A 4611-nucleotide genomic window follows, 5' to 3' on the forward strand; every position below is an offset into this window, starting at 1 on the left:
GCCGCGTAGAAATCCGGTCGAAAACAAAGTGACCCCGGGCAGAATTCCTCAGCAATAACATGGCGGCATCTCAGAAGACGAACGGTAAAGGACGTCGCCAAACAGGTTTCGATGCTTGCTGTAGTCCTTGTTACCATACTACCGATTGTTTAAAGTCCCTGCTTTGAATACGTCATCGCGGACGCCATAAAACACACGAATAAACGGTAAATGAATATTTTGGCTTGAACTTGAAATGAACGACACCGCTTGGCGCAGAATGGTCACGCCACTCCTGACATTCCAGATCCTGGCTTGCTGGGTTGCTGATACCTGGCGAATTGGCGGCCACGCTTGGTCACCTCCGGGGGACCTACTCGAGCCGACAGCAACCACTTGGAGCATCGATCAACCCCGAACCCTTTACCCGTCCTCTGCCCGCCGACACCAGCCCGCGCCAAGAACTTCGCCTGGCAACTCTTCACTTCATCGACGTCACCGGTCACGTGGGACGAGCGCATCATACTTAACCGCCTAATCTTCACCGAACTGCCGGGGCACGACACCGCTTGGCGCAGAATGGTCACGCCACTCCTGACATTCAAGATCCTGGCTTGCTGGGTTGCTGATACCTGGCGAGTTGGCGGCCACGCTTGGTCACCTCCGGGGGACCTACTCGAGCCGACAGCAACCACTTGGAGCATCGATCAACCCCGAACCCTTTACCCGTCCCGTGGCCTCCGCGATCGGCTGCCGGCGGCGCGCCGTTGCTCCGGCCGTCCCATTCGGCGCGTCCCCCAGCAAAAACTTGTAATTTGGCTAGCTCCGACACACGCCGCGAGGCGGCGCCGTTAGCCTAAGGTTGAAGCGAGGCTCATCTGACCGAAACTGCCTGCGATTTCAGGTGTTCGTCAGTCTTCGTTGTCGAGTTTTCACTGCAGACAAACCTTGAGTATGCGCTCGATGTGTTTTCACTCGTTCCTGCAAGCAGTACAAAGTTAAGCTACGTACGTTGTTTAAAAGGCACATGTTCGTTTTGCATGCAGCCGGTTTGGTTACGTGTAAGTCGAATGAGGCAGCCCCAACTCTTTTCGCATTTCGTGTGCTTGCATTCCGTGCGCGGGACACGCAAGCACACGGCGCGTGTGCTTGCGTGTGAGGTCGCGTGCGCACGCGTGCATGTTACGTGTGTGTGTGCGTGGGGGTTCGTGCGCGTGTGTGGCGTGCGGGTGTGTGCATGCGTATGTGGGTGGGTTCGCGGCGCGTGTTTATGTGTGTGTGTGTAGGTTCGCATGTGCGCGCGCGTGTGTGCATGCGTGTGTGTGTGCCTGCGTTTCTGGGTGTGTTCGCGGCGCGTGTCAATGTGTGTATGTGGGTGTAGGTTCGCACGTGCGCGCGCGTGTGCGTGCGTATGTGGATGGGTTCGCGGCGCGTGTTCATGTGTGTGTGTGAAGGTGCGCGCGTGTGCGTGCGTGCGTATGTGGATGGGTTGGCGGCGCGTGTTAATGTGTGCGTGTATGTTCGCAAGTGCGCGCGCACGTGTGAATGTGTGTGTGCGCGTGTATGTGTGAGGGAGAGAGAGAGAGAGAGAGCAGCGTAGTACTGATAAGCGCTCGAGTTTTTTTATAGGCAGGTGATTGCAATAGTCGAGAGCTCTAGGCTTGTCTTCCGCATGAACGAAGCGACCGCGTGTACGAAGCGACAATTTTTCTTGAGTCTTGGTTTACTATGACGTAGATGTTCCAGGTGTGCTTAGTGGTCTTACGTAGCTACCGCAATATCGCTGCCTCATTATTTGCTGTGAGTGAAATTTACAAGTTTTTCTGGCGTGCAATACACACCGCTATCCGGAGTCCTCTACTACAGCGCGCCTCATCGCTTATGTAGCGTCGACGCTTTAAACCTCATAATAAATAAAAAAATTGACCCAGTTCCAGCCAGGCAACTTCAACGAAAGCATTGAAGGAAGTTTGTCTTACCCAACACTGGATCAGAACAACGCTTTGTAAGACACCTATGCGCCGTGAAAGATTACACTTCACTTGACAATTTTTCTCTTGAATGAATGCAAACAATAAAAGTGATATCGTTGGTACTCACAAAAAACAAATCAATGCACTGCGCTCTTTCTTTGTATCACGCGCTCTTTCACGTACTAAAATAACAAATACAAGTTTTCCAAAAATAAATCCTTATCTTTTTAAATATGCGCGACAACAAAAATAAAAGTTACTGATGTGCAATGAATTCACTTACGCTTCACAGCGGCCCCAGTCCACGTCAAAAATTAAACGGCTAGTAATTAAGGGCACCTGTAACTACTTCTATCTACTGCATTGATGAGCGGTTGTAATTTTCGATTATACGTCTCACACAGGCTGTGAAGGCCGAGTTTTCCTCCTGTGCGCCCGCCTGCGCCACGGAAAGCGACCTTAGGCTAAGCGCGCCGCGGTGCGGCGGGAAACGGCGAAACGGCCTTTTCGGAATTACGCTCTCTCCGGGCGATTGGAACGGCCGGAGCAACGGCGCGCCACCGGCAGCCGATCGCGGAGGCCACGCCCGTCCTCTGCCCGCCGACACCAGCCCGCGCCAAGAAGTTCGTCTGGCAACTCTTCACTTCATCGACGTCACCGGTCACGTGGGACGAGCGCATCATACTTAACCGCCCAATCTTCACCGAACTGCCGGGGCACGACACCCCTTGGCGCAGAATGGTCACGCCACTCCTGACATTCCAGATCCTGGCTTGCTGGGTTGCTGATACCTGGCGAGTTTGCGGCCACGCTTGGTCACCTCCGGGGGACCTACTCGAGCCGACAGCAACCACTTGGAGCCTCGATCAACGCCCGAACCCTTTACCCGTCACCTGCCCGCCGACACCAGCCGCGCCAAGAACTTCGCCTGGCAACTCTTCACTTCATCGACGACACCGGTCACGTGGGACGAGCGCATCATACTTAACCGCCCAATCTTCAACGAACTGCCGGGACACGACACCGCTTGGCGCAGATTGGTCACGCCACTCCTGACATTCCAGGTTGGTTACCTTAGCCGTTCTAAACAATACAGTACCAACAACTACTTTCTTATAGCGGTGTCGTGCCCCTGCGACTTCAAGTTGCGAAACTTGCTTTGCCAGTGTTGTGATGCTTTCACCTTGCAATTGTTATCAGAGTTAATGTTACTGCTGTCCAGCGATGTGGAGCTAAACCCCGGCCCAACCAAAGCTCAGATAGAATCCGTGTCTGCCGCTATCAAGCAGCTCGATGAAACGATCCTAGCCATCCGTGCAGACATTAACCAGCTCAAGGCAGTGCAAACTAACCATGAAACAGTTCTTTCAACACTAACAAACCGAATCTCACTTCTAGAATCAGCCCAAACCGAACCATCCCTGAACACCGCACCACATGACGCAGTTAGTATCAAACGTGAAATTGAAACTTTAAAAGCTGCTAATACCGACGCCAATAATCGGCTATGCCGTAACAATCTTCTATTCCTGGGAATTGAAGACTCGGCAAAGGAAACATGGGATGAGTCAGAGCACAACGTCATAAAATTCTGCACCGACCATCTCGGAATTACGCTTGAACCAAATTCCATTGAGCGCGCTCATCGAATTGGAAAATTTTCAGCTGATAAAAAACGCCCAATTGTAATAAAATTAGCTCACTTCAAAACTAAAGAAAAGATCTTAAGCTGTGGACCTAATCTAAAAGAAACAACCTTCGCCGTGAGAAAGGACTTTGCTGCAGCCACCCGCATAGCGCGTGCGAAGTTGCTAAAGTTCATTCGACCACAAAAGTGCGTATTCAAGCTGAGGGTAGACAAGCTAAGCGTCGGTAACAAATCTTATTTGTACGACCCCAAAACTGACAGCGTGAACGAATTCAGTAACTTGCCCACCAATACGTTGGAAACTAACTAATCAGATATCCTATCAGATGGCAGCACGTGACAGGTTTCTAAGCATTCCACCTCGTGTAACACGCGTCCACGTCCCATAGCATTTGTAGATATGAACATCGCATTTACTAACGCACGAAGCCTAATACCGAAGCGCGACGAACTTCAGAGTTTCATAACTGATGTCAGTGCTGACATAGTCGTACTAACCGAAACATGGTTGCATGAAGGTATTAAAGATACGGAGGTGTTCCCTGATATCTCGAATTTCACAATTTTCCGCCGTGACCGCCAAAGCAAGAGAGGCGGTGGTGTGCTTATAGCCATTCCAAATACCTTATCATCCTCACTCGTTCTGATTGACAACAACATAGAATTAATCTGGACATGCATATCTACCGGAGCCCTTACATTCGTTTTTGGCGTCTTCTATAGACCGCCCAATAGCCAGTCAGACTTCTGCGACCTACTCCATCTATCCCTCACTGCAGTAACTAATAAATATCCCAAGGCGCCCATATTCCTCTTCGGAGACTTCAATTATCCATTAATCAGTCGGCCGTTGCTCTCCGTATCGAATGGGCCCTCGTCTAACGAACAAAAATTTTTGAACACTGTACTCGACTTTGATCTTCACCAGACCATAATGTGCCCTACCAGGGGCAACAATACCCTTGACCTTCTACTAACCTCGTGCCCAGAGGACGTAAAAACTGTTAATAT

At 51.0% G+C, this 4611-nt stretch overlaps 1 pseudogene; it reads left to right on the forward strand.

Moving 5' to 3' along the window:
* The first annotated feature begins 259 nt into the window (after positions 1–259).
* On the forward strand, positions 260–3910 carry LOC144167918 (uncharacterized; annotated as a pseudogene).
* The last annotated feature ends 701 nt before the right edge of the window (positions 3911–4611 follow it).

Source organism: Haemaphysalis longicornis, unplaced genomic scaffold (assembly GCF_048455015.1).
Source record: "Haemaphysalis longicornis isolate Haplotype H1 unplaced genomic scaffold, Haemaphysalis longicornis Haplotype H1 scaffold_2, whole genome shotgun sequence".
NCBI lineage: Eukaryota > Metazoa > Arthropoda > Arachnida > Ixodida > Ixodidae > Haemaphysalis > Haemaphysalis longicornis.